We start from the raw sequence: 12,907 nt of genomic DNA, 5'->3' as shown, positions 1-12,907 counted from the left end.
GATTCATAACAGGCCATTAATGATTAATAATAGGATATTAATGATTAATGAGTAAATGTTTCCACGGGTAGTAGAAACTTCTAATGCTTAGAAAATTCGGGTTCTTTCCTTCTGGCTGCTGGGGGTACCGTACTTCCCTGTCTTGTTTCGGGATCTTGTTACCAGTTCTGGCCAATGCTTTGTGGGTAGACATAAGTCCCTTCTGGGTTAGAACACTCAACTGCTGAGGTGAGACTTTTATCTCTGAAACTTTTATCTCTCCTGTTGCAAAATGCAATGTTCATCTTCCTAGATCCCAGAGAAAGGATGACATTGAGAAGTCACCCCACCTCTGCCACCAATGCCTGATGGACATATAGCCTGAGACATAGATACATCCTATCATTTAAGCCACTGAGATTGAGAATTTGGAGTTTGTTTTGACAGCATAAGTTTACCTAACCAACTGATACATCTTCCAGCCTCAAACCCAATCTTCCCTGTCCAGAGACAACCACGATTATGAAGTCATTGGGAATATTTCCATTCATATTTCCTAAAAATTTCCAAAGTAAGTGTGTGCACTTAATATTTGGTATTATACTTTTAAAGTTTTCATGAAGGCCATCATATGGTATTCTGGTTCTCACCTTTATTTGTTCAACAGTATGGATTTTTAAAACTATCTAGCATGATAACTATATAATTATGTAGATTATGTACATGTTCAGTTTTACCAGATAATGACAAATTCCTCTTCAAAATGGTTCTACTATTTTAATACTCATAGTATATTTCCCAACATTTCTCTTGTCAGATTTTATCTTTTTTGTAAAGTGTAATTTTATTTTTTTTATTTACATCTTGTTTACTAAGGAGATTGAACATTTTTTTCCCATGGTTGTTGAATTTTCAGTTTTTCACTTCTATAAAATATCTGTTCAGATCTTTTGCAATTTTATCTATTATCTATTATGACATTTATAATTTATAGATTTATAATTTGTCTATGATTTCATTATTGATTTGTAAGAGTTAAAAATTATATTCTGCATACCACTCCATTGCCTATTATGTGTTACTGATTCCTTCATTTAATGGGTTGTTTGCCTTAACTTTGTGATGTCTTTTATATATACAAGAGTTTAATTTTGATGAAGTCAACTTATAGTTTCTGTTCCTTCTTTAAGAAAGCTTTTTCTGATCAAAGACAAAAAGATATTTTCTAATATTTTGATCTAAATCTATAAAGTATATTTTTCAATTTTGTTTACATCTTTGATACACATGGATTAGACTTGAGAAAATGGTATAAGAAAGGCATCATTTTTTTCTTTTTTGTTGGAATAGCCATTTGTCCAAGCATGATACTTTCTTCTTTGTTTTCTAATACTTCTCTTAACACAAATCAAGTTTATGTCTATCCCTCTTCACATACTACACTGTTGTGATTAATTTATTTATATGGTGCATCTTGATATCTGGTAGATAATGTACCTATTTTTCCCTGATTTTATTTATTTATTTATTTATTTATTTATTTATTTATTTATTTAAAAAATTTTATTTATTTATTCATGAGAGACACAGAGAGAGAGGCAGAGACACAGGCAGAAGGAGAAGCAAGCTCCATGCAGGGACCTGACATGGGACTCCATCCCGGGTCTCCAGGATCATGCCCTGGGTTGAAGGCGGCACTAAACCGCTGAGCCACCCAGGCTGCCCACTGATTTTTAAAGAAATTTTTGGATTTTTCTCTTTGATATGGACTTTAGAATATATATCCTGATAAAATTTTTAATTAATTTTAAGTATTTTTCTTCTATTTTTTTTCTTTTTCATAGACTAGGGATTGGCAAACTATAACATATGGATCAAATCTGGTCTACCTCCAGTTTTTATAGAAAAAGTATTAGTGGTACCATCGCATTCATTTTTTTATGTATTATCTATAGGTGTTTTTATGCTTCAATGGCAGAGCTGAGTAGTTGCAATAGAGACCGTATGGCCTGAAATGTCCAAAATATTTACTATTTCATCCTTGATAGACAAATGTTGTCAACCCTTGAAACAGACAATCACACCAGTTATCACCAAGGGTGGTTAAGACTAGGTCTTTAGGGGATCCCTGGGTGGCGCAGCGGTTTGGCGCCTGCCTTTGGCCTGGGGCGCGATCCTGGAAGCCCAGGATCGAATCCCACGTCGGGCTCCCGGTGCATGGAGTCTGCTTCTCTCTCTGCCTGTGTCTCTGCCTCTCTCTCTCTCTGTGTGACTATCATAAATAAATAAAAATTAAAAAAAAAGACTAGGTCTTTAAAATATTTATCTATCCATTTCTTTTTCTTATCTTATTGCATGGATTAAGACTTTTAGTACAATGTTAAATATTGATGCATATATGGGTCATCCTTGTCTCATTTCTGAGTTTACTGGGAATACCTTCAGAATTTCACAATTAATATAATTCAGGAAGTTCTTGGTAGCTGCTTTTATGAAATAAGAAAATTTTCTTCTGTTCATAATTCACTAAATATCTCTATCATAGGGATCCCTGGGTGGCTCAGTGGTTTAGCGCCTGCCTTTGGCCCAGGATGTGATCCTCGAGTCCGGGGATCGAGTCCCACGTTGGGTTCCCTGCATGGAGCCTGCTGCCTGTGTCTCTGCCTCTCTCTCTCTGTGTCTCTCATGAATAAATACATAAAATCTTAAAAAAAAAAAAAGATCTCTATCGTAATCGATGCTAAATTCTACCTAATTAATTTTCTACATATCATATAGGTTTTCTTTTCTAATTTCTTTAATGTGATAAACTATTATTGGTGGGTCTTCTGTTTATGAACTACTTCTGTAAAAAATATTTTATTTATTTATTTATTTGAGAGAGAAACAGAAACAGAGAGAGCAGAGAGGGTGAGGGACAAGCAGTCTCTGCACTGAGCACAAAGCCTGACACGGAGTTTGATCCTATGACCCTGACATCATTGCCTGAGCCAAAAGTCATGAACTGATGTCTCCAATGACTGAGCAACCCAGGTGATCCTGTTGTTAGATTATTTTTGAAATTCTATGGGAAACTCTAATATAAACTTCTGAGTTGAAAGAACTGAATTTTATTTACATTTTTGCATTTGTGTTTACAAACAAAATTGGTTTGTTTGCTTGTTTGTTTTGTTTTTACTACCCTTGTTTGGGTATCAAAATTATAATAGCCTTCGAAAATTATGCAGGTAGCTCTCTTTGTTCTCAGAAATAGTTGTGTGTGTGTGTGTGTGTGTGTGTGTGTGTGCTTTAAAATAAACAATAATTATCTGTTTCTTGAAACTATAACTCACTGTGATGCTCCCTGAAGAAGGGACACTTTTTAATTATCTATCCTGAATGAGATTGACTTGCCTAGGATTTTAATTTTCCTTAAGTCAATTTTGGAAATTTATATTTCTCAAGAGAATGGTTAAATCTAAATTTCAAATTTATTAACATAAAATTTTGCAATGCACTATTACGCATTTTTAAAATTTTTTACTCTTAGTAATTATATAACTTGACATGTGATCTTTTTATTTTTAATATATTTGATATTATTCATATTCATTTTCTCTCATTTTCAAAATCGTGCTGGGGTTTATATATCGTTAGACTTTTAGCATGTAAGCTTTTGATTTTAGTGATCATTGTGATGAATTTCTGTGTTTGTTTTCTTTATTTTTACCTCATATATTGAGTTAATCAAATCATATTCTATAATTCCTGTATCCCATTTTCAATTTATTTAACTCTTTGTTACTTCTCATTTTTGATTTTTTGAGGTGTATTCTGTTTTTTTTTTTTTAGTTTCTTAAATAGAGAACTGAATTCACTTTTATCCTATATCTTTTTATTTGTGAGTAAATGGATTTAACAATTTTCATCTGTTGCTTTAGCTATATCCCAGAAATTGTTTTGTTTTGTTAAGATTTTATTTACTTATTCATGAGAGACACAGAGAGAGAGGCAGAGAAAGAAGCAGAGAGAGAGAAGCAGGCTCCATGCAGGGAGCCCCATGTGGGACTTAATCCTGGGTCTCCAGGATCACACCTTGAACCAAAGGCAGATGCTTCAACCGCTGAGCCACCTAGGCCTCCCTTTATCCAGAAATTGTGAACATGAATAACCTAAATGTTTTACTGTGTAAGCCTTCCTTTATTTTTAGGCACTAAATATTTAAAATTTCCATTTGGCCTTCTTTTACAGTCAGCTGGACATTTTTTCATAAAATTTTGTTAAAACGTTTCAGTTTGGGAAGTTTCTATCAACATATCTTCAAGCTTACTGATGGTTTCCTTAGCCTTGTGCATCAAAATAATTCTTTGTTTCTGTTACAATATTTTTGATTTCTAGCATTTGCTTTTCATTATCTTTTAGAGTTTCCAATCTGTTCTTGCATATTGTCCATTTTTTCCATTAGAACCTTTAGCATATCAATGATAGTTATTTTAAATTCCTGGTCTGATAATTCCAAAATCTACCATATATGAGTTTGGCTGTGATGCTTGCCTTGTCTCCTCAAACAGTGTTTTTTTCCTCCCTTCTTCCCTCTCTCCTCAGATCCCCCCTCCCTCTCTTCCTTCTTCTTTCCTTTTCTTCCATCCCTTCTTCTTTCCTTCTTTCTTCCATCCTTCCTTCCCTCCCTTTTTCTCCTCCTCCTCCTCCCCCTCCTCCTCCTCCTCCTCCTCCTTCTTCTTCTTCTTCTTCTTCTTCTTCTTCTTCTTCTTCTTCTTCTTCTTCTTCTTCTTCTTCTTCTTCCTCTTCCTCTTCCTCTTCCTCTTCCTCTTCCTTCCTCTTCCACTCATTATTTTTGCCTTTTAACATCCTTTGTGATTTATTATTGAAAGCCTACATGATGTATCTATCAGATAAAAGAAACTGAGCTATGAGGTTTTGTATTTATCTGGCTGGGAGTTAAGCTGTGTTATTGTTTCCTTTAGCTTTGATGCTAGAGGCTGAAATTTCCTGTTGTGTCTTTGTTTTATTTCTCCTGTTATCTTTGGGTTTCCCTAGAGACTTCTTCCAAAGTGGGGGCTGAGTCTTGAATTTTCTTTTGGTTTTGATCATGTCTTTTTTTTTTTAATTCATGAGAGACACAGAGAGAAGTAGAGACACAGGCAGAGGGAGAAGCAGTACCCCCACAGGGAGCCTGATGCAGGACTTGATCCCAGGACCCCAGGATCATGACCTGAGCCAAAGGCAGGTAGGTGTTCAACCACTGAGCCACCCAGGTGCCCTATCTTTTAGTTTAGATCACATCTTATTAAAGAAGAGCTTTTGTTGACATTGTGATGCTAGGAAAGGGGGAATATGATCTTGTAATTAAGTCTTACTCCTGAAAGTGAGGGGGCCCTCCTAAGGCTAGGCCCCTAGGAGTTTTTAATCTCTCAAACTAGTCTTCACTTCATCTCCAGATATTAGCAATTAAACCTTAACCATTCCTACCAGACTCCACCCAAGACTTCAGCTTCTGCTTCTGTGACTTCAGGTCTCTGATACATAAAAGGTTGTTGATTTTCAGTTCAGTTTTTTCGATTTTTCTTGTTATAAGCAAAGGAATGAAAGTTTCCAAGTTCTTTACATGTTAAAGTGGAAACCGAAAGTCTCCACTTTTGAATTAAAGAAGTTTTTGTTTAGTCTTACTTGCATTTTGATCAAAGAACACATTTTTATTTATATCCTAATATATATTTAGTTTTTAGAACTGATTCTCATGTACTTGAAAATAATGCATAGTCTCCATGTTTGGGTTTCATAGGGTTTTTTTTTTTTGTTGGTTTTTAATTGACTTACAGTTCTAGAATTTCTTTTCCTTATATTGTTCTTTTTCTACATTGTGATTTCTATTTACTCCTCTATTTCTGCAAACATTTAAAAATACTTATTTTACAATTTTTAAAAACATTATTCTATTATCTCTAAGATTGTTCTTCCTCTTGCCTCTTCTTCCTGGTCATTCATTTTCTCATATGGTTTATAATATTGGCTATGATCTAGTTGTCAGTGAGGATAGTTTCCATGAGAAACACATGTGACTTGCTTTAGCTGATGGTTTCTCATTTGTATCTGCTGGGACTTTCTGGATTTAGATGTACTGGATTGATGTTTACATTTATTTATTTATTTACTCAGGGTCCTAAACTATTCAGGTGGCTTAAATCTGGATCCTTCATTGTGTTCTGATGACCTGCAGGTGTGTGTATTTTTGTGCATAGGCCTAGGTGAGTAGGCAACTTCATTACAGCTTTCTTGGATTAGTTGGGCATGATTTTCTTACCAATTGCAATGCTAGTGGCTGCAGAATCAATTCAGGCCACTCAGTTCCAGCTGCCCACCCACATGAGGCTGCTGGCTAAATTTCTCTCTCTGTGTGGGCATTAATCCCTAGTCCCAGCTGTTAAGGCTCATAACAGGTTCCAAATCTCCTGTAACACTTTGCAGTTTTAACTCTCACTTACCATTTTTGAGATTCCCTCTCTCTTTTTTTTTTCAATTTGGGATTTTCCCTTCTTGGTCTCAAGTTAGAGCTATGGATTTACAATTGTTAGCTGATTTGTTTTTTTCTATTTTTAAGCCAGCAATTTTATCTTGTTTTGAGTAAAAGGAGCATCTTTTAGCTCACTTTGCCTTCCTTTTCAGAGCACGGGGGACACACATATTCTGAAAGGGATAGACAAAACTTTAGTGGAAAGGAAGTCTCTCCTGTGGGCAGCCAGACACTCGGTAGGTGCACAGGCAACACTGGGCTGAAGCTGGCTTATTCTTTTTTTTTTTAATATTTTACTTATTTATTCATGAGAGACACAGAGAGAGGCAGAAACATAGGCAGAGGGAGATGTAGTCTCCTTGCGGGGAGCCAGATGTGGGACTCAAGCCCAGGACCCCGGGATCACAACTTGGGCCAAAGGCAGACACTAAACCACTGAGCCACCCAGGTATCCCAAGCTGGCTTATTTTTTACTTCAAATCATATCACTTATTTAGCAAAGAGGCAACCCTGCCCAGTTGCACAACTCACCCTTGCATTGTACCTTTCTTTGGCTTCTTAAGGCCCCAGAGGCTGTGCCTGACTCTCCAGGACCTGTCCCGTCAGTGCTTGCTCTGAGTGATGCCCAGCTAGATTTCTAAGAGACACCTCATCCTGGAGTGTGTGCTTAGCCCCCATGGGAAGTCCTCTGTCTGTCCCTATAGGAAAACAGGACACCTGAACATTGAGCTGTGGCTGCAGTTGTTGCATAGACACTCATGCCTTTAGAATGGATGTTCCCTTTGTCTCAATCTGGGTCAATCCCTAGGCTAAAAAGACTTTAGCTAGAATATGTGATTGCAGCTAAAGATACCTGAAGACATAAAAGACCTTTATTCTGTTTCAAAATTCATAAACTTGAAAAAAGTTATCAATATTGTTTGATGACTTCAAACTTCTAAGGCAATGTCTCCCTTAGTCCACATTTAAACATTTATTTAAAGAAAATTATCCATACCCCAAGGTTACTAAGTAATGAAAATAACGCTATGTGAGTTCATTAGTCTCTAATACGATTTTTCTCCTCATTTTATTTCCCAATAAGGAAAGCTTTTCCAAATGATGTATTTCAGAGGCTGAAGAGAAAGAATTATGATTGGTTTCTGCATGGCTATTATCAACCATAAGAGAAAAATTCAGCTAGTTTGCAATTTTCAAAGAAGTGGAGAGATTACTTTGTTAATGTCTATTCAGTTCATTTTCTATTTGGGGAATTGAAAATTCGAGTGTGGTTGCAGAGAAATGACGAGTGAGAGCTTCAATTGCAGTATAGTGGCAGGGCTCCATCTGCAGAACTTCTTTGCAGTTGCTTATGGAGAAGGTGAATAAGAACTCTGGCCTTGTGCCCTAGAATTGCACACTTATCCTAAATGAAGACTTATGGTAAAAATCACTGTTGTCAGCAAAACAGCATTTCTTAAGTGACCCTCTGTGCCTAGTTTCTTATGAAGGCTGAAAATCTACAAAGTTTTAGTTAGAGATGGTGTATGAGGTTGTTGATGTTATTACAAGGGTGATTATCTTACTCAGAGGACATACAAATTTACCTGAACAGGTAAATCAATTACATAAAGAACTGGTGTGGGGCACCTGGGTGGCTCAGTGGTTGAGCATCTGCCGTTGGCTCAGGTCGTGATCCCGGGATCCTGGGATTGAGTCCCACATCAGGCTTTCCTCAGTGAGCCTGCTTCTCCTCTGCCTGTGTCTCTGCCTCTCTTGCTCTGTGTCTCTCATGAATAAATAAATAAAATCTTTAAAAAAAGAAAAAGAAAAAGAACTGATGTATTGAAACTCTCTATAGGCTGAGGGGAATGTGTTGGAAAAAGTGCTGGAAGGGAAGATGAGAGGCCTGGCTGTCAGTTAGTCCAGGCTATGATAGTACTCAGCTGAGGGATCCCCCAACTTCCCTGAACCCCACTTTCCTCGTGTGAATGGGGGCAAAATTGGAAAGTTAGATAACAGTGATGAAAAAGTCACACACGATTTCCTTACCTGTGATCAATAAAACATGATTCCCTGCCTCCAAGAAGCTCAGTCGAGAAAAACAAAGAGCCCCTAGTAACATGGCCAAGACCATGGCAGCAGTGCAATGATTTCTGGCCAATGGTACTGAAGTGCTGCAGGAAGAAGCCAGCACTGGAAGAGGGGGGTTATCAAGTATGGATTTCAGAGGAAGGTACTGGCAAATGTGTGTCTGGAAAGAAGAACTCTACATGACTCAGTAAGAAATCCAGGTTGGGTAAAGGCATGAGTAAAAGCCTTAGTGGAGCTGTTGTCAGCTTATGGATCCGACACTGGGCACTGAGCCTAAGAAAGAGAAGCCTCCAGGAACACATGAAAATAATTTCCATAAAGAACAGTGGTGCAAGGTCTGCTCGCATGGGGGAGAGAAGGAAATGGGGTCCCCAGTGACCCCAGAGGACAGCGGTTATGGCTAGAGGTGACATTACAGAGAGGCAGAGCTCAGCTCACCTGACAGATGGTGCAGTGGGGCACACTCAGGGTAGGGAGGCAGTGCAACTGTTCTAGCCCAGACATCGCACGGACTTCCGTGCGATGACTGGGCGGTTCTAGTAGCTTTCTGGCCCGTTTTCACACATGTACCACAATAGATCTGTGTTCTGGGAACCTTCAAGGCCTTTCCCTGTCTCTGTGATTTTGAGGAATAACTTTCAGACAGTGTTGCAAAAATCGGAGAGGACTATAGTGTGGAAGGGACTCCCCGGTCATTGGCTACATTCAGGCAGAGCTGGATGGCCATCGGCAAGGCTGCCAGAGGGGGTTACTTGGACCCTGGGTCAGCCCCCATGGTTGCTGAGGTTCTCTGGGTTTTACTAAGTGAGAGGGGGGCCGGTCAAGGAGAGCTGGCAGGGAGAGGACTTGGGTCACCTGGATCGCAGATCTGGAAACACACTGTTGGCAGCAGCAGGTGGACCCCCGGAGGCCAAAGGCACCTGAAGGAAGGCTGCAGGGGCCTGGGCTAGCAAGGATGAGGGGCGGAGGAGGGCAGATTGGAGGGAGGCTGTGACAGAAGGGCAGAGCCAACTGGCCGAGAACTCACTCAGAAAGGGAAGGGGAGGAGGTGACATGGTTGTTCCGGGAATGGGAGGAAAGACTGTGGGCGAACACAAGCCGAGCAAGATGAACGAATGAGTCTGTCCCTGCCAAGTTTGGGCTGGGCGGTGGGATGGAAGCTCCGGTTTATGTGTCCTTGCAGAGGCTGTCGAAGGAGTTCAGGGTGTCACCGCGAGGGCACAGATGGAGCCATCCGGTCAGGGCACATAGAGCTCAGTCCCCTCCCTAGGGAGAAAGAGCCTGAACCCAGGCAGTCACAAGCTAGGCCCAAACTGAAGAGTGAACCCAGAGAAGGTGGATGCAACCCATTTGGTTTGCTCCTGGGAGCTGGAGGCCTGAAAATGTGCATGTTGATCCCAATGCCAACCTTCAGACTTCCCCTGGGGTTCAGGGGTGGGTGCTCAGCAAAAACAGATGAATCTGAAGGATGAGGTCAAAATGTTCGCTCTGCTATTATGCGCTAAGGAAAACAACTTAAATTTTGATGGTTTTCAAGATAGCTGTGTTAGAGGAAGCATGTTACTATTCTCCAGAATCTCAAGAACCATCTCGCAATCCTCTAGACAAAATACCATGGAGCCAGTAGAGGGAGGAACACGGTTCTGTAGGGGAAAGAGGAGAGACGGGGCTGAGAGCAGAAGAGGGGGGATGGAGCACAGCATTAGCCCAGGTAGGCTTATTTCACTAAGCATTCACTAGAGGGGTTGTGGGAACTCAACACCAGGGCAGGAATTTCCGTGCTCACAGTGGCACCCATTCCACTAGCAGTTGATTCTGACCTGTACATATAAATGCACTTGGTCCCATTGGCCTGGGTGCCCTTGGATGGATGATACCTCCTTGAACCTGACTCTACTAGCACAGTGCCAGTCACTCGCTGGAGATTTCTCGAGCTGTTTTCACAATAAAACTTGTCTTCTAAGCAGATTTCTTCCCCTCTGGGTAGGCACCATCCCTGATACCCCGGCCCACACTAGCCGTGAGCCTGACACCTCCGGATGTAGAAGCCTATAAAAGAAAACCAGGCCAGAGGCCACTGATAGGGTGTTCTGGAATCCCTGACAACAGCCTGACCAGGTTCTTCCCTCTATTCCCAGCAGTGACGGGTCTACACAAAGGCCATTTCTGTGCCACTTTGTATAGAGGGCCTTCTTTTTGTTTCTGCTCGCTGGTTCTTATCTGACCCCATGTCTCCACCAGGCTGGTGCTTCAGTTTCTACTCATCTCCACTTTCAATTCCCATTCTCTGTGTCCACTGAGGCTCAACATTTGATACTCAGACTAAGAACTCCGAACAGAAGGGAAGCAAACGGGCTTGGGAGAGGCATTGGGACAGATGGAAGGAGGAGGCCTCTGCTTCAAATAAAAGAGCAATTTTCTCATTATGAAGCTATAGTACGTTTTCTGAGAGACTCTAATTTTGGAGGAAATGATCCTTGGAAAAGGGTTGGGTAGATGAAAGAAATAAATGACAAAGAAATATTTGAAGGTGGGTTGGTACAGATCATAGAGTCAGTTAAATGTCAGATCAAGTGATTTCCTAGGATTTTACTCATTTGCTCTTCTTCTTATTCACCTTTCTCTGTAACACAATTTATCAAAAGGTTGCTATTGGAAGAAGTCATGGGTTAACACTCACAATAACTTGGATTTTCAGAGGAAATGACAATGGTTAGTTTTTCATTTGTATGTAATTAAATGGACTTGCCCTCAAATCTCTACAGACTGGTTAGCCAGAAGAAAACCAAACATGCTCCCACACATGCCAAATACACGTGGAACAAAACAAACACTATCCAGACCCAAATTTCAATCTAGTAGAAAGCTTATTCTGATCTTGAAATTTAAACCGTCTCTTGAGACATTATTCACTCTCTCTTTGGATAAAAACTTCCCCATCACTTTGGGATCCCACCCCTTCATGCTCCAGTGACTGGACAGAGTCTGGGTATGTGAGAGGAAGATAATATGGCCTGTGACCCTGGGAGAGCAGAGACCATAGGCATTATTCTCATCTGCAGAATCACACTTTGTCCTACCCAAGAAACTGCCCTTCGTCAGGTGATTGACAGCAAGAACATCCCTCCTTTCTGCGAGATAGGTCACATCTTAACACTCCAGAAGCTAAGTAAAGAAGAGAATCTTCAAATCTAAAGACCCAGAAAGTGCTGCTTGAGATGAATTAAAATAAGCAAAGGCTTGAGGATTAGATGATCACTTCTCTGTGGCAGTGCTGGAAGCTCAAAACAACAGGACATGCTTTTTCAAGGTTATGAGGTAAAATCATTTTGAAACTAGAATCCTAGAACAAACTCCAGCTAAATTTCAGAGAGAACAAAGTGAAGATTTTTGAGCAGTGTGAGGACTCATAAAATTTATCACTCAGGGAGTCTTCGAATAAGCTTGTTGAAGCATGGATTTTGGCAGATAGATACTAAATTCCAGAAAAAAAGAATGATACAGGTACCTGATACAGGTACATGTAATGATACAGAGCATTAAAGAATGCTCTTACCAAATAAGTAAGTAAATAAACAAACAAAACCACACCACACAAATACCAGCAGCCAATAAAGCTAATGGTCAAAGTGACTATTTTAGCACACTTTAAAAATATTTTAGCGCCAATCTGAATACAGAAGGAGGCCTAAGTTAGAGGAAGAAGGTGAAACTAAGGTCTTGCCTTGCTGATGTAAAGGATGTGAATACGAGCTGGGTCAGCAGTTGGTAAGTCATGTAACGATTTCAGGGCTTTCGCCAGCAGAAGTGAAGTAGGATGCACAGACATTAAAATGCTAGAGGAGCAAAATGAAAAAGGAAAACTCAACGGATTAAAACAAACCCAAGATAGAGAAATAAAAAGAAACACCAAGAAAGTGGACTAAAGAGAAAATACGAATGCGAAAATAAGCCCAACAGACATAATTGCAATGAATACAAATGAAAGAAAACCTCAGATACGGTGCCAGCTCTGAGCCATGTACAAGTAACACACCTAAAACAGAAGGACACACAGAAGGCACAATTTAAAGCAACTGTTTTATCTACGCCAGGCACATGGCTGTAGAACAAATGCCCAAATAGCAATATTAAGTTTAGGTAAGAGAAAACTGAAAGCGAAGATTTCTAAGCAGGACAACAGACACATGAAATATTTTATACGATTTATAATCTTAAGAAGACATGAATCACGGATTTTTTTTTTTAGATCTCTAACAACCTCATTTCAAAAGACAAGAAAAACTGACACATTCTAAGGGAACTGGACAAATCCACATTCATGTGTGACATGCTAATACACAT

The 12,907-nt window shown here is 39.7% G+C and overlaps 1 long non-coding RNA gene across 18 annotated transcripts in view; it reads left to right on the top strand.

Annotated features, from left to right (window-relative positions):
- LOC140601704 (uncharacterized) overlaps positions 1-12,907 on the top strand; it is a 45,276-nt gene that overhangs the window by 9,152 nt on the left and 23,217 nt on the right. For 5 of the 18 annotated variants that reach the window (XR_012004736.1, XR_012004733.1, XR_012004735.1 and 2 more), the window contains 5 exons: positions 462-550; positions 2,860-3,012; positions 5,103-5,206; positions 6,136-6,224; positions 6,643-6,726. The exons of 10 other annotated variants lie outside the window; for them this stretch is intronic. This is a non-coding gene — a long non-coding RNA (uncharacterized lncRNA). The remainder of the gene's footprint in view (positions 1-461; positions 551-2,859; positions 3,013-5,102; positions 5,207-6,135; positions 6,225-6,642; positions 6,727-12,907) is intronic. 3 more of the 18 variants (XR_012004731.1, XR_012004737.1, XR_012004742.1) reach the window with 3 other exon arrangements.

The sequence above is a fragment of the Canis lupus genome, chromosome 12 (genome assembly GCF_048164855.1).
Source record: "Canis lupus baileyi chromosome 12, mCanLup2.hap1, whole genome shotgun sequence".
Taxonomy (NCBI): Eukaryota; Metazoa; Chordata; class Mammalia; order Carnivora; family Canidae; genus Canis; species Canis lupus.
Note: the sequence above shows the minus strand (reverse complement) of the source record. Positions and strands in the feature narration are given on the sequence as shown.